Raw genomic sequence first — 25349 nt, 5'->3', positions numbered from 1 at the left:
AGCCCACGCGAGACGCGTACCCGGGGGGACGAGCCCACGCGAGACGCGTACCCGGGGGACGAGCCCACGCGAGACGCGTACCCGGGGGACGAGCCCACGCGAGACGCGTACCCGGGGGACGAGCCCACGCGAGACGCGTACCCGGGGGACGAGCCCACGCGAGACGCGTACCCGGGGGACGAGCCCACGCGAGACGCGTACCCGGGGGACGAGCCCACGCGAGACGCGTACCCGGGGGACGAGCCCACGCGAGACGCGTACCCGGGGGACGAGCCCACGCGAGACGCGTACCCGGGGGACGAGCCCACGCGAGACGTAGAACCGGACCATAAACCCTGTCCCAGGGGGGCACAGCGAGCCCTTTGTTCTGTAAGTAGCTATTGATGGGACCACCTCAGTGCAGCCAGATCTGCACGGAGACCACTACATCCCCCATCCCCTGTAATGAGGTCAGCCAGATCACCGCTGTCAATTTCCAGCCTCAGCCCTGTGCAGCCCGGAAGAAAGGCAATGACACCTACCTGGGATCACCGGTCTCCCCTCTCTTCCTCCCAGTGCAATGCAACACACAAGCAATGTTTACACATCAGTGCCCCCCAATGAAGCCCACACCAGCCGCCGGCAAACACAAAGACCATTATAGAACATAGAGAGCAATGATAAAAGCCGCGGAACAATGCACCGGTCAATAATCCCCCCCCATCCCCAGCTCCAACTCCAACAGGGTGCACAGTCTAAGACTGGAAATACGCTGCACAGCGCAAACTGCCATTGTCAGAGACAGGGCGAATCACCACCACCGGGTACAGGGCAGTGTGCTGTCAGCTACAGGGCGAATCACCACCACCGGGTACAGGGCAGTGTGCTGTCAGCTACAGGGCGAATCACCACCACCGGGTACAGGGCAGTGTGCTGTCAGCTACAGGGCGAATCACCACCACCGGGTACAGGGCAGTGTGCTGTCAGCTACAGGGCGAATCACCACCACCGGGTACAGGGCAGTGTGCTGTCAGCTACAGGGCGAATCACCACCACCGGGTACAGGGCAGTGTGCTGTCAGCTACAGGGCGAATCACCACCACCGGGTACAGGGCAGTGTGCTGTCAGCTACAGGGCGAATCACCACCACCGGGTACAGGGCAGTGTGCTGTCAGCTACAGGGCGAATCACCACCGCCAGATACAGGGCAGTCTGCTGTCAGCTACAGGGCAAATCACCACCACCGGGTACAGGGCAGTGTGCTGTCAGCTACAGGGCAAATCACCACCACCGGGTACAGGGCAGTGTGCTGTCAGCTACAGGGCGAATCACCACCACTCAGTACAGGGCAGTGTGCTGTCAGCTACAGGGCGAATCACCACCACTCAGTACAGGGCAGCTGCCAACATCAGATAGGGAGCACATTGCTGGTGATAAGCACTTTGATAACCACATGATCAACAATGTCAGGCACAGGGTGAATCGCCAACAAGTGTAGGAGCAATGCCAGGGAAGGAGACAGCGGGCCGTGCAGCCGTCAGTACACACCGCCCACCGGGCCAAGAGAATCTGAACATATCATCATCAGGACATAATACAGCAAAGACAATGTGCAGCCAACACACGGGGGGAAATGTCCCCGCACCCCAGACACGGGGTGGGTGACAAACGTCCCCGAACTCCAGACACGGGGGGGTGGGTGAGAAACGTCCCCGAACTCCAGACACGGGGGGGGGGGAAGCGTCCGCTCACACCCCAGACACGTGGAGAGAAGCGTCGCCGCACCCCAGACACGGGGGGGGGGGGGGGGGGGGGGAAGAAATGTCCCCGCACCCGAGACACGGGGGGGGGGGGGGGGGGGGGGAACGTCCCCACACCCCAGACACGGGGGGTGGGGGGGGGGGGGGTTGGAAGAAACGTCCCCGCACCCGAGACACGGGAGGGAAGCGTCCCCGCGCCCCAGACACGGGGGGGAATCATCCCCCCCGCACCCCAGACACGGGGGGGGGGGGGGAAGAAATGTCCCCGCACCCGAGACACGGGGGGGGGGGGGGGGGGGAGAAACGTCCCCACACCCCAGACACGGGGGGGGGGGGGGGGGGTGGGAAGAAACGTCCCCGCACCCGAGACACGGGAGGGAAGCGTCCCCGCGCCCCAGACACGGGGGGGAATCATCCCCCCCGCACCCCAGACACGGGGGGGGGGAAACATCCCTGCACACCATTATTAATGCAAGACCTTAAATCTAAATTCTGCAGATTCTTGTCCAATTTTTTTGTATCAAAAAAATAAATTTCATTATTTGTAAATGAGCATAAATCTCACTGAGCAGAAAACCGATCTGAGGAGATGAAAAGTCCTCTCCCATCTCACTCGAAGACTGGCGCATGTGGCGGAGCGCTCATCCAGAGCCCCCCGAGCTTCTCCATACGGTGTAATATATGGTGTCATTATCTGGATGGGGCTCCAGGAGAATCTGTGAATGGATATAGAGCGATGATACAATGACACGAATACGCACAGAATATACATCAGCTGGAAGAGTGTGGATACAGGCGGAACGTCAGCTGGACCCTGATACATTGTATACAAATGTACACAAACACACCGAATACGCCACACGCGGAGCGGATACAATGTACAGAGGATATATGTAGAACGCGAGCGGATACAATGTACGGAAGATATATGTAGAACGCGAGCGGATACAATGTACAGAGGATATATGTAGAACGCGAGCGGATACAATGTACGGAGGATATATGTAGAACGCGAGCGGATACAATGTACAGAGGATATATGTAGAACGCGAGCGGATACAATGTACAGAGGATATATGTAGAACGCGAGCGGATACAATGTACAGAGGATATATGTAGAACGCGAGCGGATACAATGTACAGAGGATATATGTAGAACGCGAGCGGATACAATGTACGGAGGATATATGTAGAACGCGAGCGGATACAATGTACGGAAGATATATGTAGAACGCGAGCGGATACAATGTACGGAAGATATATGTAGAACGCGAGCGGATACAATGTACAGAGGATATATGTAGAACGCGAGCGGATACAATGTACGGAAGATATATGTAGAACGCGAGCGGATACAATGTACAGAGGATATATGTAGAACGCGAGCGGATACAATGTACGGAGGATATATGTAGAACGCGAGCGGATACAATGTACGGAAGATATATGTAGAACGCGAGCGGATACAATGTACAGAGGATATATGTAGAACGCGAGCGGATACAATGTACGGAGGATATATGTAGAACGCGAGCGGATACAATGTACAGAGGATATATGTAGAACGCGAGCGGATACAATGTACAGAGGATATATGTAGAACGCGAGCGGATACAATGTACAGAGGATATATGTAGAACGCGAGCGGATACAATGTACAGAGGATATATGTAGAACGCGAGCGGATACAATGTACAGAGGATATATGTAGAACGCGAGCGGATACAATGTACAGAGGATATATGTAGAACGTGAGCGGATACAATGAACAGAGGATATATGTAGAACGCGAGCGGATACAATGTACGGAGGATATATGTAGAACGCGAGCGGATACAATGTACGGAGGATATATGTAGAACGCGAGCGGATACAATGTACAGAGGATATATGTAGAACGCGAGCGGATACAATGTACAGAGGATATATGTAGAACGCGAGCGGATACAATGTACGGAGGATATATGTAGAACGCGAGCGGATACAATGCACAGAAATACACAGACGGAGCCTGGCTGCACCTCCACGAGGGGTACAGTGATGCCCCCACACAGCAGTAGACTCATCAGCGGCACGACCACCCTCAGCTATTCTGAGCCTGAACAATGATCCTGGAGTCGGCAGATTTCTGGAGTCACACTCGGTCTTCCCCCGTCACTGTCTGGGCACTGAGGGGTTAACCTGGTCTCATACCGGTGCAGGTCGCTGGCCGGTGCCTATGGACGGGGCTTCTAGATCTGTTTAGATGGAAGCAGCGGAAAGGTCGAGGGGTTGTGAATTTTGTTGCGGCATCAGATGCCAATTAAGGCTACTTTCACACATCAGGTTTTTGCCATCAGGTACAATCCGGAAAAAAACGGGTAAATCGGATCCGGTACCGCATCCTTTTTATCCCCATAGACTTGCATTGTAACCGGATTGTACCTGATGGCTTTGCGTTGCATCCGGTTTTTTCCGGATGCGGCAAAATTTATCAAAGCGGCGGCCGGAGGCAACGTATCTTGCAACGTTTTTTTGTCCGGCAAAAAAACCGCATCGCGCCGGATCCGGCGCGATACGGCGTGTTTTACAATGAAAGCCTATGGACGCCGGATCCGGCGCAATGCGGTAAAAAATGGATGCGGCTACCGGATCCATTTTTGTAAACTGCGCATGCACCAAATTAATTAAAAAAGCTGATCCTTCAAAAAAAAGGACAAACCGGATGCAAAAACGGATGCAAACCGTATCCACCGGATCCGGTTTTGTACGCATCCGGCATAACGGATCCGTTAAAAACCGGATCCGGTGGATACAGTTTGCATCCGTTTTTGCCGGATCCTTTGCATCAGGAAAAAAAAGGATTGTGCCTGAATGCAGAAAACTGATGTGTGAAAGTAGCCTAACCCCGTCCTCCGCGATGCCCATATAGCCAGCCGCAGATCATCATGTGCAACCAGCGGCAGGAGGGTCCAGGAGCGCAGCGGGGAGAGAGCGGCCGCCCCAAATATTAGATCGTCAGCTTCCCAGACCAGGACAAAGCGTCAAGTCACAAACTCCGGGGAAATGGAGAAACTTTCTGATACATTTAAGGTTGAATCACTCGGGTTCTGAGATACGTGGCGGGATTGGGGAAAAGGGTCCAGACGAGGAAGGAATTTTTTTTCCCCATTGGAGCTTATTTGACACATTGGGGTTTTTTTTTGCCTTCCTCTGGATCAACATGTTAGGCTACGGGTTGAACTAGATGGACTTAGAGTCTCCCTTCAACCTTAAAACTATGAAACTATGAAACTATGAAACTATGAGGAGTGGGGGTGGGGAAAATATAGCAAAAGGGTCCCGATGAAGCAGGAGGTCTGTGGGGTACACTCAAGGAGGGGGCTGGGGGAACATGTGGGGAGCGAGGTCTGTGGGGTACACACAAGGAGAGAGGCTGGGGGTATATGCACGGAGCGAGGTCTGTGGGGTACACACAAGGAGGGGGCTGGAAGGACATGCGGGGAGCAAGGCCTGTGGGGTACACACAAGGAGAGAGAGGCTGGGGGGACATGCTGGGAGCGAGGTCTGTGGGGTACACACAAGGAGAGAGGCTGGGGGTATATGCACGGAGCGAGGTCTGTGGGGGACATGTGAGAAGCGGGTCCACATGAGGGGGGGGGTGCAGGCTTTTTGTCCAGTCTCCTCCGTTTTTCCCTTTTTGATGTTCAGGGAGACGTGATGTGAAGGTTAATGACACAACCCCCATCCACAAAGACACCAATTACCATGTGAAATAAAGCATCACATGCGCGGGATACCAGGCCAGCAGCGACCCAAGCAGCGGGCACCAGCCTGAGCGCTCCCCGAGAAATGCCCTGCACAGCTCTGTGCCGCTCTGCCCCATCACTGCCCCACAATTACCCTGCAACTGTCTCATAACCGGCTATAGCATGGGGGCACAAGGCTCCGCCCATGGGGTACGGCGTCTGCACCGGCAGCACTTACCCTCCAGTGCCCATAGTCACAATGTGCAGCTCTGCCCACCATCCCAGGACACAGCTCCACGGCACAGACACAAAGTAACCGGCCCCGGCATCAACGTTGCCACGGGTCTGCCACAACATGAAGACCCCCTCCGTACGCTGCCAGCACAGGTGCCCACCTCCTGGTCATGTCCTGAGTGACCACCCAGGAGAGGTGCGATGGGCACAGCACTCGGCCATCCAGGCATTAACCAACTATGGATGACTAAGTGACCACAAGCTGCAGACCTGAGGGGGGTGTACAGGTGCCCCCTGCCCGCACACCCAGTGCGGACCCCAAATATAAGAGACAACACAGTGCCGGAAACTACCTGAGGAATAAAAGACGATCAGAAGGGAAAAGCCAGGGATGGTGGGGACCCCCGCCTGGGTGCGGGACGCTGGGGACCCCCGGCCTGGGTGCAAAGGGAATTAGAATAACCCCTGGAGGTGACAACACAGTAGGAGCAGCCTGTAGTGCAGCACTTAGGGGCATCATGGCACAGAGCACTCCTCTGCACTGGCAGCGCCGGGTTGGAGGGGGTTTTCAGGAGCAGCACAGGGCTGGGGGGGGGGGGGAGGGAGTGCAGGGCTCTGGGGGGAAGTGAGGTGCAGCACTGGACTGTGGGGGGGCTGTGAGGTGCAGCACTGGACTGTGGGGGGGCTGTGAGGTGCAGCACTGGACTGTGGGGGGGCTGTGAGGTGCAGCACTGGACTGTGGGGGGGCTGTGAGGTGCAGCACTGGACTGTGGGGGGGCTGTGAGGTGCAGCACTGGACTGTGGGGGGGCTGTGAGGTGCAGCACTGGACTGTGGGGGGGCTGTGAGGTGCAGCACTGGACTGTGGGGGGGCTGTGAGGTGCAGCACTGGACTGTGGGGGGGCTGTGAGGTGCAGCACTGGACTGTGGGGGGGCTGTGAGGTGCAGCACTGGACTGTGGGGGGGCTGTGAGGTGCAGCACTGGACTGTGGGGGGCTGTGAGGTGCAGCACTGGACTGTGGGGGGCTGTGAGGTGCAGCACTGGACTGTGGGGGGCTGTGAGGTGCAGCACTGGACTGTGGGGGGCTGTGAGGTGCAGCACTGGACTGTGGGGGGCTGTGAGGTGCAGCACTGGACTGTGGGGGGCTGTGAGGTGCAGCACTGGACTGTGGGGGGCTGTGAGGTGCAGCACTGGACTGTGGGGGGGCTGTGAGGTGCAGCACTGGACTGTGGGGGGGGGCTGTGAGGTGCAGCACTGGACTGTGGGGGGGCTGTGAGGTGCAGCACTGGACTGTGGGGGGCTGTGAGGTGCAGCACTGGACTGTGGGGGGGCTGTGAGGTGCAGCACTGGACTGTGGGGGGGCTGTGAGGTGCAGCACTGGACTGTGGGGGGGCTGTGAGGTGCAGCACTGGACTGTGGGGGGGCTGTGAGGTGCAGCACTGGACTGTGGGGGGGCTGTGAGGTGCAGCACTGGACTGTGGGGGGGCTGTGAGGTGCAGCACTGGACTGTGGGGGGGCTGTGAGGTGCAGCACTGGACTGTGGGGGGGCTGTGAGGTGCAGCACTGGACTGTGGGGGGGCTGTGAGGTGCAGCACTGGACTGTGGGGGGGCTGTGAGGTGCAGCACTGGACTGTGGGGGGGCTGTGAGGTGCAGCACTGGACTGTGGGGGGGCTGTGAGGTGCAGCACTGGACTGTGGGGGGGCTGTGAGGTGCAGCACTGGACTGTGGGGGGGCTGTGAGGTGCAGCACTGGACTGTGGGGGGGCTGTGAGGTGCAGCACTGGACTGTGGGGGGGCTGTGAGGTGCAGCACTGGACTGTGGGGGGGCTGTGAGGTGCAGCACTGGACTGTGGGGGGGCTGTGAGGTGCAGCACTGGACTGTGGGGGGGCTGTGAGGTGCAGCACTGGACTGTGGGGGGGCTGTGAGGTGCAGCACTGGACTGTGGGGGGGCTGTGAGGTGCAGCACTGGACTGTGGGGGGGCTGTGAGGTGCAGCACTGGACTGTGGGGGGGCTGTGAGGTGCAGCACTGGACTGTGGGGGGGCTGTGAGGTGCAGCACTGGACTGTGGGGGGCTGTGAGGTGCAGCACTGGACTGTGGGGGGCTGTGAGGTGCAGCACTGGACTGTGGGGGGCTGTGAGGTGCAGCACTGGACTGTGGGGGGCTGTGAGGTGCAGCACTGGACTGTGGGGGGCTGTGAGGTGCAGCACTGGACTGTGGGGGGCTGTGAGGTGCAGCACTGGACTGTGGGGGGCTGTGAGGTGCAGCACTGGACTGTGGGGGGGCAGCGCCGGACTTTGGGCTGAATTGTGTCACACAGGGGATGAGCCGCATCACACACACAGAGCGGGGGGTACTCACTGCACTCCGGGGTCCGGGGGGCTGCTCCGGGCATCAGTCTGGGGGTCCGGGCAAGTCCGCGGGGGGCGCCGGCTGGAGCGGGGGGCGCAGGGTCCGCGCAGCATGGAGCTCACAGTGCACTGAGGACTGGCGGGGGCGGGGCCAGCCGTGACGTCACCTAATGTATGCAGCAAGAGGCGGAGCAGCATGGAAGGGTTAATGCTCTGCAGGAGACGGCGCTGCTACCGCTGAAGGGTTCATGCTCTGCAGTGTGCTGCAGGAGACGTGCACGAGGCTCTGCTCACACCCCGCGGACTGCACTTTTTTCGTCACTTTTCTTATTTGCACTTTTATGAAGCAGCGGAATGTTGTGCAGCGCCAGAGCGATAATGCGCTGCAATGTCCTACACAAACCGCTCTGCGACTTCAGGGCTGGATGCTCTGCACTGTATAGAGCTAATGCTCTGCACTGTATAGAGCTAATGCTCTGCACTGTATAGAGCTAATGCTCTGCACTGTATAGAGCTAATGCTCTGCACTGTATAGAGCTAATGCTCTGCAATGTATAGAGCTAATGCTCTGCAATGTATAGAGCTAATGTTCTGCAATGTATACAGATAATGCTCTGCAATGTATACAGATAATGCTCTGCAATGTATACAGATAATGCTCTGCAATGTATACAGATAATGCTCTGCAATGTATACAGATAATGCTCTGCAATGTATACAGATAATGCTCTGCAATGTATACAGATAATGCTCTGCAATGTATACAGATAATGCTCTGCAATGTATACAGATAATGCTCTGCAATGTATACAGATAATGCTCTGCAATGTATACAGATAATGCTCTGCAATGTATACAGATAATGCTCTGCAATGTATACAGATAATGCTCTGCAATGTATACAGATAATGCTCTGCAATGTATACAGATAATGCTCTGCAATGTATACAGATAATGCTCTGCAATGTATACAGATAATGCTCTGCACTGTATAGAGATAATGCTCTGCAATGTATAGAGATAATGCTCTGCAATGTATAGAGCTAATGCTCTGCAATGTATAGAGCTAATGCTCTGCAATGTATAGAGCTAATGCTCTGCAATGTATACAGATAATGCTCTGCAATGTATACAGATAATGCTCTGCAATGTATAGAGATAATGTTCTGCAATGTATAGAGCTAATGCTCTGCAATGTATAGAGCTAATGCTCTGCAATGTATACAGATAATGTTCTGCAATGTATACAGATAATGCTCTGCAATGTATACAGATAATGCTCTGCAATGTATACAGATAATGCTCTGCAATGTATACAGATAATGCTCTGCAATGTATACAGATAATGCTCTGCAATGTATACAGATAATGCTCTGCAATGTATACAGATAATGCTCTGCAATGTATACAGATAATGCTCTGCAATGTATACAGATAATGCTCTGCAATGTATACAGATAATGCTCTGCAATGTATACAGATAATGCTCTGCAATGTATAGAGATAATGTTCTGCAATGTATAGAGCTAATGCTCTGCAATGTATAGAGCTAATGCTCTGCAATGTATAGAGCTAATGCTCTGCAATGTATAGAGCTAATGCTCTGCAATGTATACAGATAATGCTCTGCAATGTATACAGATAATGCTCTGCAATGTATACAGATAATGCTCTGCAATGTATACAGATAATGCTCTGCAATGTATACAGATAATGCTCTGCAATGTATACAGATAATGCTCTGCAATGTATACAGATAATGCTCTGCAATGTATAGAGATAATGTTCCGCTGCTCCCGCCTCCGCTGCTTCCCGCCTCCGCTGCTTCCCGCCTCCGCTGCTTCCCGCCTCCGCTGCTTCCCGCCTCCGCTGGTTGCGGAATGTTGCTGTATGGAAATGTTCTGCCTCTTCCAGGATGATGACTCTGCGTGTTCTCTGCTGCTCCGGCCTCTGCTGGTCCAGGCTCCGCTGATCCCGGCCTCTGCTGCTTCCGCCTCTGCTGATCCCGCCTCCGCTGATCCCGGCCTCTGCTGCTTCCGCCTCTGCTGATCCCGCCTCCGCTGATCCCGGCCTCTGCTGCTTCCGCCTCTGCTGGTCCAGGCTCCGCTGATCCCGCCTCCGCCGATGCCGCCTCCGCCGATCCCGCCTCTGCTGGTTGCGGAATGTTGCTGTATGGAAATGTTCTGCCTCTTCCAGGATGATGACTCTGCGTGTTCTCTGCTGCTCCGGCCTCTGCTGGTCCAGGCTCCGCTGATCCCGGCCTCTGCTGCTTCCGCCTCTGCTGATCCCGCCTCCGCTGATCCCGGCCTCTGCTGCTTCCGCCTCTGCTGATCCCGCCTCCGCTGATCCCGGCCTCTGCTGCTTCCGCCTCTGCTGGTCCAGGCTCCGCTGATCCCGCCTCCGCCGATGCCGCCTCCGCCGATCCCGCCTCTGCTGGTTGCGGAATGTTGCTGTATGGAAATGTTCTGCCTCTTCCAGGATGAGGACTCTGCGTGTTCTCTGCTCTCCGGAGTCAGGGTCACTGCACTGCTGCCAGTCTATTCTCAGTGCTCAGGATTGGTGTCTGTTACACAAGTTGAAAACAAGACTCCGGTCCAATCAGACATTTCTGGCCGCGCTCAGAGTCGCCAAATCTGTCAGTGACGTCTCCCCAATCCTGCAAGCATGGCTTCCTTTATGTCTTCTATCTGCTGCTGCATTCCCGAGATATTGGTTGTTTCAGTCATATGCAAATGAGGCCAGAGTGGTCCGGGGCCCCTCCAGGTGATTGACAGGTCCCTGCCTGTGTACACAAAGGAAAGACCTGTCAATCAAGCAGAGCAGGGCGGAGCCGGAACACACTGAGGGCCATCATTCCATCAGGCTCTGCCAGGGTTTGGGAATCCGCGCCCCGAGCACTCCAGCCTCATTTATATACAAGTGGAACTAATAATTCGGGAGGGCAGCAGATTTGTCGCTGTTCATTCCCTTCAGTCTGCTCTCCCAGTACACAAGAAGCGTCTCCTGGTGCAGCAGTGCTGCCTGCGTATCCGTGCTGCCTGCGTATCCGTGCTGCCTGCGTATCCGTGCTGCCTGCGCATCCGTGCTGCCTGCGCATCCGTGCTGCCTGCGGAGCAGTACTCCTTACATATCGGTGCTGCCTGTGGAGCGGTACTGCTTACATATTGGTGCTGCCTGCGGGGCGGTGCTGCCTGCAGAGCGGTACTGCTTACATATCGGTGCTGTCTGCGGAGCGGTGCTGCCTGCGGGGCGGTACTGCTTACATATTAGTGCTGCTTGCGGAGCGGTACTGCTTACATATTGGTGCTGCCTGCGGAGCGGTGCTGCCTGTGGAGCGATACTGCTTACATATCGTTGCTGCCTGCGGGGCGGTACTGCTTACATATCGGTGCTGCCTGCGGGGCAGTGCTGCCTGCGGAGCGGTACTGCTTACATATTTGTGCTGCCTGCGGAGCGGTGCTGCTTGCGGAGCGGTACTGCTTACATATCGGTGCTGCCTGCGGGGCGGTGCTGCCTGCGGAGCAGTACTGCTTACATATCGGTGCTGCCTGCGGGGCAGTGCTGCTTGCGGAGCGGTACTGCTTACATATTGGTGCTGCCTGCGGGGCGGTGCTGCCTGCGGAGCGGTACTGCTTACATATTGGTGCTGCCTGCAGGGTGGTGCTGCTTGCGGGGAGGTACTGCTTACATATTAGTGCTGCCTGCGGGGCGGTGCTGCTTGCGGAGCGGTACTGCTTACATATCGGTGCTGCCTGCGGGGCGGTGCTGCTTGCGGGGCGGTACTACTTACATATCGGTGCTGCCTGCGGCGCAGTGTCCGGTGTCACCTCTGCTAGGACTGTTGTCTCGGAGCCCACGTCTCCTGTATTATCACTCCGGGGACTGCGCACAATGTGATTATTGTCACCAACATCAACCATCGGCCAAGAATTCTCCGTAGGACGCGTCTGGGATTCCTGCGTCGTCCTTGGCATTCGCTGTGTGCCCACTCACCTCTGTACCCCAGAAATGTCATTGCCCCTCGTCATCTGCTGACAACCCATGAAAATTCTGATTCACTGATACAGTGTGACAGACCCTCAGCTGTGGGAGCTCATCCTCACAATGTGTCAGTACGATAGCCCTGAATGAGGAAGAGACAGCAACACATTGTATCCCAGGGGCAGAGATAGCAGTGCTGCAGCCTGTGCACCCCGGGGCCCCAGGGGCCACATCTACCTCTGCAGCAGCTCCTGGCACAGCGGGTGCATTATGAGACTGCAGAGGGCCCTGATTCTGCTCCTGTGCAGGGGCCCCTTCTGCGTTTCGCTCCTGCTGCACTGATACATTGTAACAAACTATGTCCTGACTGTAGCGTCTTGTACGGTCGGTGGCAGTGACTATTGTCCATGGCCAGTTTTAGGCCTACGTCTGAAGTCCATGGAGAGGGTCCAGAGGTCAGAACCAGTGGTCCCAGTACTGCGGACTCCCAGTCTCTGTAGGGGGCGCCGTCCTCTGCTGCTTCGCTTCTTGCGTTCTGGATGTTGTAAGAGTCGATTGTCTCCCACCAGAATTCCTCTCATTCCAGATCGCAGCACCTACATACTCCGAGATTTCAGGGATCAGCACGGTCTCCTGAGGATGATGGGAGTTGTGGAGACGCCGGCAACAACGCTGACAATGCCGAATATGTCCACCCTGGGGTCCAACAGGATACAGCTTATAGGACAATAATCCCCAAATATTCTGCAGAACAGAGTCTGACATCGCCCGGAGGAGCCGGGAAATCAGGGACAAGCAAAGTCTTAAAGGGGCAAACACCCGATTTATCAATCTCCCCTGACCCCCGTGCAAAAGCTGGCTCAGTTCATGAATGCTGCGGCAAGATAGGGACACTGTCCGTCATAAAGAGAGGATTGCAGGGTCCCGCTGCTACATCACAGTGCCACCCCCCAAAGCAAAACTGCCATCTTTCCTCAACTGGGTAGTCACAGTCGCGGTACCTCAGGCACAAGAGACCCCAGTCACATGCACAACTCTGCAACCTAACACTGAAGGTGTCACTGACATCATGGGAAAGGCCACAACCACAGTGCTCATCCGTGGTCAGATTCAGATCCCTACTCTTCACATACAGGACATAGAAAACCACCTGCAAACAGCTCCTCACAGGCGGGGCCAAGAAAACCACCTGCACACAGCTCCTCACAGGCGGGGCCAAGAAAACCACCTGCACACAGCTCCTCACAGGCGGGGCCAAGAAAATCACCTGCAGACAGCTCCTCACAGGCGGGGCCAAGAAAACCACCTGCACACAGCTCCTCACAGGCGGGGCCAAGAAAACCACCTGCACACAGCTCCTCACAGGCGGGGCCCAAGAAAACCACCTGCACACAGCTCCTCACAGGCGGGGCCCAAGAAAACCACCTGCACACAGCTCCTCACAGGCGGGGCCCAAGAAAACCACCTGCACACAGCTCCTCACAGGCGGGGCCCAAGAAAACCACCTGCACACAGCTCCTCACAGGCGGGGCCAAGAAAACCACCTGCACACAGCTCCTCACAGGCGGGGCCAATAAAACCACCTGCACACAGCTCCTCACAGGCGGGGCCAAGAAAACCACCTGCACACAGCTCCTCACAGGCGGGGCCAAGAAAACCACCTGCACACAGCTCCTCACAGGCGGGGCCAAGAAAACCACCTGCACACAGCTCCTCACAGGCGGGGCCAAGAAAACCACCTGCACACAGCTCGTCACAGGCGGGGCCAAGAAAACCACCTGCACACAGCTCCTCACAGGCGGGGGTCAAGAAAACCACCTGTAAACAGCTCCTCACAGGCGGGGCAAAGAAAACCACCTGCACACAGCTCCTCGTAGGCGGGGCCAAGAAAACCACCTGCACACAGCTCCTCACAGGAGGGGCAAAGATAATCACCTGCACACAGCTCCTCACAGGCGGGGCAAAGAAAACCACCTGCACACAGCTCCTCACAGGCGGGACAAAGAAAATCACCTGCACACAGCTCCTCACAGACGGGGCAAAGAAAATCACCTGTAAACAGCTCCTCACAGGCGGGGCAAATAAAATCACCTGCAAACAGCTCCTCGCAGGCGGAACAAAGAAAATCACCTGCACATAGCTCCTCACAGGCGGGGCAAAGAAAACCACCTGTAAACAGCTCCTCACAGGCGGGGCAAACAAAATCACCTGCAAACAGCTCCTCGCAGGCGGGGCCAAAAAAAACCACCTGCACACAGCTCCTCACAGGCAGGGCAAAGAAAACCACCTGCAGACAGCTCCTCACAGGCGGGGCAAAGAAAATCACCTGCAGACAGCTCCTCACAGGCGGGGCAAAGAAAATCACCTGCAAACAGCTTCTCACAGGCGGGGGTCAAGAAAACCACCTGTAAACAGCTCCTCACAGGAAGGGCAATAAAAATAATCTGCAAACAGCTCTTCACAGGCGGGGCAATGAAAATCATCTGCAAATAGCTCCCCACAGGCAGCGCAAAAAAAACCACCTATTAGCGGGCACACAGATCCCTCAGCGGGCGCACACAGACCCCTTGTATGGTGTTAAATACAGTTTGTAAAGAGTCTAGTGCAAGGGTACAAGGGAAACACAGAGACACAGGTTTGCTAAACAGCTCTTGTATTACTTCATACAAGTAAGTGCACAAAACATGAAGGGTTAAACAGTTGCAGGGTGCAGAGGCTGGGAACAAATAAGCAGGAATGGATCCTCAAAGTTCAGCAGAAGTGTCAAAGTATAATTCAGTCTCTCTTACTGTACTTGTAAATGTCCATGGCCGAGCAGAAGGGTCCTGTGTGGACACAAAGTCCAGGGATCCAAAACAGAGGATGGCAGAAAAGTAGTTCTTCCAAAGACTTCAGGAGATCAGGTCACAGGCAGACTGCAAACAGGATTCAGAAGCACTGGTCCATCAGCTGAGGAGGCTTAAGCAGGTAAATGGCAGGTAACAGGGTGGGAACATAGAAACTGAGGAATCCATATTGACTGAGGGCAAAGGTGAGGGCAACAGAACAGGAAGCAAGATGGCCAATGAAGAAAAAACAGATTAAAGCAAAATGACAAAAAAAGGCAAAAAGTCAGAAAACCTCACACCCCTCAGGGAACACACATCAGACCCCTCAGCGGGCACACATCAGACCCCTCAGTGGGCACACATCAGACCCCTCAGCGGGCACACATCAGACCCCTCAGCGGGCACACATCAGACCCCTCAGGGAACACACATCAGACCCCTCAGCGGGCACACATCAGACCCCTCAGTGAGCACACATCAGACCCCTCAGCGGGCACACATCAGACCCCTCAGCGGGCACACATCAGACCCCTCAGCGGGCACACATCAGACCCCTCAGTGGGCACACATCAGACCCCTCAGCGGGCACACATCAGACCCCTCAGGGAACACACATCAGACCCCTCAGGGAACACACATCAGACCCCTCAGGGAACACACATCAGACCCCTCAGGGAACACACATCAGACCCCTCAGCGGGCACACATCAGACCCCTCAGCGGGCACACATCAGACCCCTCAGGGAACACACATCAGACCCCTCAGGGAACACACATCAGACCCCTCAGGGAACACACATCAGACCCCTCAGGGAACACATCAGACCCCTCAGCAGGCACACATCAGACCCCTCAGCGGGCACACATCAGACCCCTCAGCGGGCACACATCAGACCCCTCAGCGGGCACACATCAGACCCCTCAGGGAACACACATCAGACCCCTCAGCGGGCACACATCAGACCCCTCAGCGGGCACACATCAGACCCCTCAGCGGGCACACATCAGACCCCTCAGGGAACACACATCAGACCCCTCAGCGGGCACACATCAGACCCCTCAGCGGGCACACATCAGACCCCTCAGCGGGCACACATCAGACCCCTCAGGGAACACACATCAGACCCCTCAGCGGGCACACATCAGATCCCTCAGCGGGCACACATCAGACCCCTCAGGGAACACACATCAGACCCCTCAGCGAGCACACATCAGATCCCTCAGGGAACACACATCAGACCCCTCAGCGGGCACACATCAGACCCCTCAGGGAACACACATCAGACCCCTCAGCGGGCACACATCAGACCCTTCAGCGGGCACACATCAGATCCCTCAGGGAACACACATCAGACCCCTCAGCGGGCACACATCAGACCCCTCAGCGGGCACACATCAGATCCCTCAGTGAGCACACATCAGACCCCTCAGCGGGCACACATCAGACCCCTCAGGGAATACACATCAGACCCCTCAGCGGGCACACATCAGACCCCTCAGCGGGCACACATCAGATCCCTCAGCGGGCACACATCAGACCCCTCAGCGGGCACACATCGGATCCCTCAGCGGGCACACATCAGACCCCTCAGCGGGCACACATCAGATCCCTCAGGGAACACACATCAGACCCCTCAGCGGGCACACATCAGACCCCTCAGCGGGCACACATCAGACCCCTCAGCGAGAACACATCAGACCCCTCAGTGGGTGCACACATCAGACCCCTCAGCGAGCACACATCAGACCCCTCAGCGAGCACACATCAGATCCCTCAGTGAGCACACATCAGACCCCTCAGCGGGCACACATCAGATCCCTCAGTGGGCACACATTGGACCCCTCAGCGGGCACACATCAGATCCCTCAGTGGGCACACATTGGACCCCTCAGCGGGCACACATCAGACCCCTCAGCGGGCACACATCAGACCCCTCAGCGAGAACACATCAGACCCCTCAGTGGGTGCACACATCAGACCCCTCAGCGAGCACACATCAGATCCCTCAGCGAGCACACATCAGACCCCTCAGCGAGCACACATCAGACCCCTCAGCGGGCACACATCAGACCCCTCAGCGGGCACACATCAGACCCCTCAGCGAGCACACATCAGACCCCTCAGCGGGCACACATCAGACCCCTCAGCGAGCACACATCAGATCCCTCAGCGGGCACACATCAGACCCCTCAGCGGGCACACATCAGACCCCTCAGCGAGCACACATCAGACCCCTCAGCGGGCACACATCAGACCCCTCAGCGGGCACACATCAGACCCCTCAGCGGGCACACATCAGATCCCTCAGCGGGCACACATCAGACCCCTCAGCGGGCACACATCAGACCCCTCAGCGAGAACACATCAGACCCCTCAGTGGGTGCACACATCAGATCCCTCAGCGGGCACACATCAGACCCCTCAGCGGGCACACATCAGATCCCTCAGGGAACACACATCAGACCCCTCAGCGGGCACACATCAGACCCCTCAGCGGGCACACATCAGATCCCTCAGCGAGCACACATCAGATCCCTCAGCGGGCACACATCAGACCCCTCAGCGAGCACACATCAGACCCCTCAGCGGGCACACATCAGACCCCTCAGCGGGCACACATCAGACCCCTCAGCGAGCACACATCAGACCCCTCAGCGGGCACACATCAGACCCCTCAGCGGGCACACATCAGACCCCTCAGCGGGCACACATCAGACCCCTCAGCGGGCACACATCAGACCCCTCAGCGGGCACACATCAGACCCCTTAGCGGGCACACATCAGATCCCTCAGCGAGAACACATCAGACCCCTCAGTGGGTGCACACATCAGACCCCTCAGCGAGCACACATCAGACCCCTCAGCGAGCACACATCAGATCCCTCAGTGAGCACACATCAGACCCCTCAGGGAACACACATCAGACCCCTCAGCGAGCACACATCAGACCCCTCAGCGGGCATACATCAGACCCCTCAGGGAACACACATCAGACCCCTCAGCGGGCACACATCGGACCCCTCAGGGAACACACATCAGATCCCTCAGGGAACACACATCAGACCCCTCAGCGGGCACACATCGGACCCCTCAGGGAACACACATCAGACCCCTCAGGGAACACACATCAGACCCCTCAGCGGGCACACATCAGACCCCTCAGCGGGCACACATCAGACCCCTTAGCGGGCACACATCAGATCCCTCAGCGAGAACACATCAGACCCCTCAGTGGGTGCACACATCAGACCCCTCAGCGAGCACACATCAGATCCCTCAGCGAGCACACATCAGATCCCTCAGTGAGCACACATCAGACCCCTCAGGGAACACACATCAGATCCCTCAGCGGGCACACATCAGATCCCTCAGGGAACACACATCAGACCCCTCAGCGAGCACACATCAGACCCCTCAGCGGGCACACATCAGACCCCTCAGGGAACACACATCAGACCACTCAGCGGGCACACATCGGACCCCTCAGGGAACACACATCAGATCCCTCAGGGAACACACATCAGACCCCTCAGCGGGCACACATCGGACCCCTCAGGGAACACACATCAGACCCCTCAGGGAACACACATCAGACCCCTCAGCGGGCACACATCAGACCCCTCAGCGGGCACACATCAGACCCCTCAGGGAACACACATCAGACCCCTCAGCGGGCACACATCAGACCCCTCAGGGAACACACATCAGACCCCTCAGGGAATACACATCAGATCCCTCAGGGAACACACATCAGACCCCTCAGGGAAGACACATCAGACCCCTCAGCGGGCACACATCAGACCCCTCAGCGAGCACACATCAGACCCCTCAGCGGGCACACATCAAACCCCTCAGCGAGCACACATCAGACCCCTCAGGGAACACACATCAGACCCCTCAGCGGGCACACATCAGACCCCTCAGCGGGCACACATCAGATCCCTCAGCGGGCACACATCAGACCCCTCAGCGGGCACACATCAGACCCCTCAGGGAACACACATCAGACCCCTCAGCGGGCACACATCAGACCCCTCAGCGAGCACACATCAGATCCCTCAGCGGGCACACATCAGACCCCTCAGCGGGCACACATCAGACCCCTCAGCGAGCACACATCAGACCCCTCAGCGGGCACACATCAGACCCCTCAGCGGGCACACATCGGATCCCTCAGCGGGCACACATCAGACCCCTCAGCGGGCACACATCAGACCCCTCAGCGAGAACACATCAGACCCCTCAGTGGGTGCACACATCAGACCCCTCAGCGAGCACACATCAGACCCCTCAGCGGGCACACATCAGATCCCTCAGGGAACACACATCAGACCCCTCAGCGGGCACACATCAGACCCCTCAGCGGGCACACATCAGATCCCTCAGCGAGCACACATCAGACCCCTCAGCGAGCACACATCAGATCCCTCAGCGGGCACACATCAGACCCCTCAGCGGGCACACATCAGACCCCTCAGCGAGCACACATCAGATCCCTCAGCGGGCACACATCAGACCCCTCAGCGGGCACACATCAGACCCCTCAGCGAGCACACATCAGACCCCTCAGCGGGCACACATCAGACCCCTCAGCGGGCACACATCAGACCCCTCAGCGGGCACACATCAGACCCCTCAGCGGGCACACATCGGATCCCTCAGCGGGCACACATCAGACCCCTCAGCGGGCACACATCAGACCCCTCAGCGAGAACACATCAGACCCCTCAGTGGGTGCACACATCAGACCCCTCAGCGAGCACACATCAGACCCCTCAGCGGGCACACATCAGATCCCTCAGGGAACACACATCAGACCCCTCAGCGGGCACACATCAGACCCCTCAGCGGGCACACATCAGACCCCTCAGCGAGCACACATCAGACCCCTCAGCGGGCACACATCAGACCCCTCAGCGGGCACACATCAGACCCCTCAGCGGGCACACATCGGATCCCTCAGCGGGCACACATCAGACCCCTCAGCGGGCACACATCAGACCCCTCAGCGAGAACACATCAGACCCCTCAGTGGGTGCACACATCAGACCCCTCAGCGAGCACACATCAGACCCCTCAGCGAGCACACATCAGACCCCTCAGCGAGCACACATCAGATCCCTCAGTGAGCACACATCAGACCCCTCAGCGGGCACACATCAGATCCCTCAGCGGGCACACATTGGACCCCTCAGCGAGCACACATCAGATCCCTCAGCGGGCACACATCAGACCCCTCAGCGAGCACACATCAGACCCCTCAGCGGGCACACATCAGACCCCTCAGCGGGCACACATCAGACCCCTCAGCGGGCACACATCAGACCCCTCAGCGGGCACACATCAGACCCCTCAGCGGGCACACATCAGACCCCTCAGCGAGAACACATCAGACCCCTCAGCGGGCACACATTGGACCCCTCAGCGAGCACACATCAGACCCCTCAGCGAGCACACATCAGACCCCTCAGCGGGCACACATTGGACCCCTCAGTGGGTGCACACAGGCCCCTCAGGGAACACACATCAGATCCCTCATCGTGCACACATCAGACCACTCAGCAGGCACACATCGGATCCCTCAGCGGGCACACATCGGATCCCTCAGCGGGCACACATCAGACCCCTTAGCGGGCACACATTGGATCCCTCAGCGGGCGCACACAGGCCCCTCAGCGAGCACACATCAGACCCCTCAGTGGGCACACATCAGACCACTCAGCGGGCACATCGTTTCCCTCAGCGGGCACACATCAGACCCCTCAGCGGGCACACATCAGATCCCTCAGCGGGCTCACATTGGACCCCTCAGTGGGTGCACACAGGTCCCTCAGGGAACACACATCAGACCCCTCATCGTGCACACATCAGACCACTCAGTGGGCACACATCAGACCCCTCATCGTGCACACATCAGACCACTCAGTGGGCACATATCGGATCCCTCAGCGGGCACACATCAGACCACTCAGCGGGCACACATCGGATCCCTCAGCGGGCACACATCGGATCCCTCAGCGGGCACACATCAGACCACTCAGCGGGCACACATCGGATCCCTCAGCGGGCACACATTGGACCCCTCAGTGGGTGCACACAGGCCCCTCAGCGAGCACACATCAGACCCCTCAGCGGGCACACATCGGTTCCCTCAGCGGGCACACATCAGACCCCTTAGCGGACACACGTCGGGCCCCTCAGCGGGCACACATCAGATTCCTTAGCGGGGACACGTCAGACCCCTCAGCGGGCACACATCAGACCCCTCAGCGGGCACACATCAGATTCGTCAGCGGGCACACATCAGACCACTCAGCGGGCACACATCAGACCACTCAGCGGGCACATGTTCGACCCCTCAGCGGGCACACATCAGAACCCTCAGCGGGCACACGTTCGACCCCTCAGCGGGCACACATCAAACCCCTCAGCGGGCACACATCAGATTCGTCAGCGGGCACACATCAGACCACTCAGCGGGCACACATCAGACCACTCAGCGGGCACACGTTCGACCCCTCAGCGGGCACACATCAGAACCCTCAGCGGGCACACGTTCGACCCCTCAGCGGGCACACATCAGACCCCTAAGTGGCAAACTTCAGACCCCTCAGTAGGCCCACATCAGATCCACACAGTACACTGGGGGAGGTCTAGTAAATTTATGCTTCACTTGCCCACCATATTCAGCACCTCTGCTTGCAGTCAGTGACTGGAACCATTGCTGTTTATACCCAGATGATGAACGCCCTCCCTCCGCCTAACGTTTCTCACACTGCTGAGAGTTTCTTACATTTTCACTTGTGCTTCTACATCACATCTATCTATGGGAATTTATAGGAGTCACTCAGCTTGACAGGACTCCTTCTTGCCACATTTCCCAAAGGGCGTCTCCTGCAACCACCAGAGGGCGACATTGGTAGATACCCAGAAGTGCCGGACAGAAGGGGGCGACTCAAGGATTTAGATTTTCAGGAACTTATACTAGGGGGAGACGGAGCAGCGCAAAAGATACAAAATACTAGAGGTCTCTTCTGTCTGTATTTAGAGAGAATGTGAGAGTGGATAATTCTGGATACATCCCATAATATCACATCATGTCCTGATCGGCTCCAGTGGATCTCCTATCAAAAAGGACCAAAATCTAATGGGATAAGTGATGATTGGAGCAGCCGCCTCCAAAACAGGGACGTGCTATCTACAAGAATGGAGGGTGGAGGGCGCCACCTGGTGGACAGAACACTCATCTATATATATAATTGCCTTATTCTGTCTGTCTGTCTGTCTGTCTGTCTGTCTATCTGTCTGTCTGTCTGTCATGCTCCAAAATTGTGTCCTTACGGTGACACAAAGCTGATTGGCCGCTGGGCTCGCCATGGCCCCGCCCCCCCACACGGATTGGCCGCTCGCCCAGGCTGCGCCCCCACACGGATTGGCCAGCCGCTCGCCCAGGCTCCGCCCCCCCCACAGATTGGCCTCTCGCCCCGGCACCCTGCAGGCATTGGCAATTCGGCCACGCCACGCCCCGCCCCCCTCACGCAATGCACGTTAGCTCTGGCCCCACCCCCTCCCTCCTCCCGCGCATTTCTCGAACTGACACGGCTGTCACGGAGGTGAGTACGGTACTCCCTGCCCACCCACCCCCCCTCCCCCCCCGCCCCCGCCCCCGCTCGCACAGGACTGGTGTGGATACGTTGCTAACCATGCTCGCATGGTTACAAGCGCTGTCACGGAGGTGAGTACTGTACTCCCTCCCCCCCCCCCCTCCCCCCCCCGGCCCCCGCTCGCACGGCAGTGGTGGGAGTGGTGTGGATACGTTGGTATCAAGCCCATCAAGGTCCTGCTGCGCCAGAAGATCCACACGCACACACACAAACATACACACACATCAGATCACACTCACACTCACTCTTACACACACCTCACACACACCTCACACACACCTCACATCGCATCCACATACTCACAACATCCTGGGATATCGCTTGCTTCTCGGCGGCGAAAATGTGCTGTTGTGATCTTCCAGGACCTGACGGAGGATCACATGGCCAGAAGCATGTGATATCCCCGGATGTTGTGAGTATGAGCGCGTAAGTGCGATATCGTCAGTGTCTGTGTGTGTGAGTGGATGCGATCGGGTGTGTGTGAGTGGATGCGATCGGGTGTGTGTGAGTGGATGCGATCGGGTGTGTGTGAGTGGATGCGATCGGGTGTGTGTGAGTGTATGCGATCGGGTGTGTGTGAGTGGATGCGATCGGGTGTGTGTGAGTGTATGCGATCGGGTGTGTGTGAGTGGATGCGATCGGGTGTGTGTGAGTGTATGCGATCGGGTGTGTGTGAGTGGATGCGATCGGGTGTGTGTGAGTGTATGCGATCGGGTGTGTGTGAGTGGATGCGATCGGGTGTGTGTGTGAGTTGATGCGATCGGGTGTGTGTGTGAGTGGATGCGATCGGGTGTGTGTGTGAGTGGATGCGATCGGGTGTGTGTGTGAGTGGATGCGATCGGGTGTGTGTGTGAGTGGATGCGATCGGGTGTGTGAGTGTCGGCAGAGGACCAGGCCGTGCTGGAGGAGGCTGGGAGCAGAGACGCTGATCATGGGGAAGAGGGGAATGCTGATGCTGAAGGAGGCTGGGATGGGAAGGCTGGGAGGAAGGAGGCTGGGACGAGAGAGGCTGATCCTCAGGAAGGCTGAGGAGGGGAGGCTGATGCTGAGGGAGGCTGGAAGGAGAGAGGCTGAGCAAACGTGCTCCATCCGCCATACTGCGCACTCCCCATCGTGCTGCATCCCCCATGCTGCGCACTCCCAAACGTGGTCCATCCGCCATGCTGCGCACTCCCAAACGTGGTCCATCCGCCATGCTGCGCACTCCCAAACGTGCTCCATCCGCCATGCTGCGCACTCCCAAACGTGCTCCATCCGCCATACTGCGCACTGGAGCACGTTTGGGAGTGCGCAGCATGGCGGATGGAGCACGTTTGAGAATGCGCAGCATGGCGGATGCAGCACGTTTGAGAGTGCGCAGCATGGCGGATGGAGCACGTTTGGGAGGTGCACACCTCCCCCCAACACACACACACACGCGCACTGCACAACACACACACACTAGGAATCACAAACAACGCCCTACACAGACACCCACACAGACAACGCTGCACACACAAATATACGCACATACTGCACAACACACACATTGCTCAAAACATACCTCCCCCCAAAACACACCACACCCACACAAACCGCACAACACACACACACACACACAACGCTACAGACACACAGCGCTCCACAAACAACGCAACACACGCAACACACATACAACACCGCTCTCACCCCCCGCGACACTCAGAACATGTACAGCGCCCTACACAAACACTTGGTAACTACACACAACAACATCTATATATATATATAACAAAAATCATACATGAACTACACAATACGTAAATTCTAGAATACCCGATGCGTAGAATCGGGCCACCTTCTAGTACTAACATATCTCTGCTGCTATCACACTGCCTCCAAAACATCACCGAAATATGAGACGTGCAGGGTATTAAGTCTGATATCAGTCACATATGTAATGTCTGGGGTTATATCAGCACTGGAGCATTATAAGAGGGGCTGATATCAGTCACATATGTAATGTCTGGGGTTATATCAGCACTGGAGCGTTATAAGAGGGGCTGATATCAGTCACATATGTAATGTCTGGGGTTATATCAGCACTGGAGCATTATAAGAGGGGCTGATATCAGTCACATATGTAATGTCTGGGGTTATATCAGCACTGGAGCATTATAAGAGGGGCTGATATCAGTCACATATGTAATGTCTGGGGTTATATCAGCACTGGAGCATTATAAGAGGGGCTGATATCAGTCACATATGTAATGTCTGGGGGTTATATCAGTACTGGAGCATTATAAGAGGGGCTGATAACAGTCACATATGTAATGTCTGGGGTTATATCAGCACTGGAGCATTATAAGAGGGGCTGATATCAGTCACATATGTAGTGTCTGGGGTTATATCAGCACTGGAGCGTTATAAGAGGGGCTGATATCAGTCACATATGTAATGTCTGGGGTTATATCAGCACTGGAGCATTATAAGAGGGGCTGATATCAGTCACATATGTAATGTCTGGGGTTACATCAGCACTGGAGCATTATAAGAGGGGCTGATATCAGTCACATATGTAATGTCTGGGGTTATATCAGCACTGGAGCGTTATAAGAGGGGCTGATATCAGTCACATATGTAATGTCTGGGGTTATATCAGCACTGGAGCATTATAAGAGGGGCTGATATCAGTCACATATGTAATGTCTGGGGTTATATCAGCACTGGAGCATTATAAGAGGGGCTGATATCAGTCACATATGTAATGTCTGGGGTTACATCAGCACTGGAGCATTATAAGAGGGGCTGATATCAGTCACATATGTAATGTCTGGGGTTATATCAGCACTGGAGCGTTATAAGA

General features: G+C 56.5%; 1 protein-coding gene across 2 annotated transcripts in view; it reads right to left on the bottom strand.

The window, feature by feature from the left end:
- Nucleotides 1–8316, bottom strand: part of SEMA5B (semaphorin 5B) — a 359347-nt gene extending 351031 nt beyond the window's left edge. Inside the window, exon 1 of one of the 2 annotated variants that reach the window (XM_075317013.1) lies at nt 8062–8316. The gene's annotated coding sequence lies outside the window, so the exon portion shown is untranslated. The remainder of the gene's footprint in view (nt 1–8061) is intronic. The other variant, XM_075317012.1, reaches the window with a different exon arrangement.
- Between the last annotated feature and the right edge of the window lie 17033 nt (nt 8317–25349).

Source organism: Anomaloglossus baeobatrachus, chromosome 7, assembly GCF_048569485.1.
Source record: "Anomaloglossus baeobatrachus isolate aAnoBae1 chromosome 7, aAnoBae1.hap1, whole genome shotgun sequence".
NCBI classification, from domain to species: Eukaryota; Metazoa; Chordata; class Amphibia; order Anura; family Aromobatidae; genus Anomaloglossus; species Anomaloglossus baeobatrachus.
Note: the sequence above shows the minus strand (reverse complement) of the source record. Positions and strands in the feature narration are given on the sequence as shown.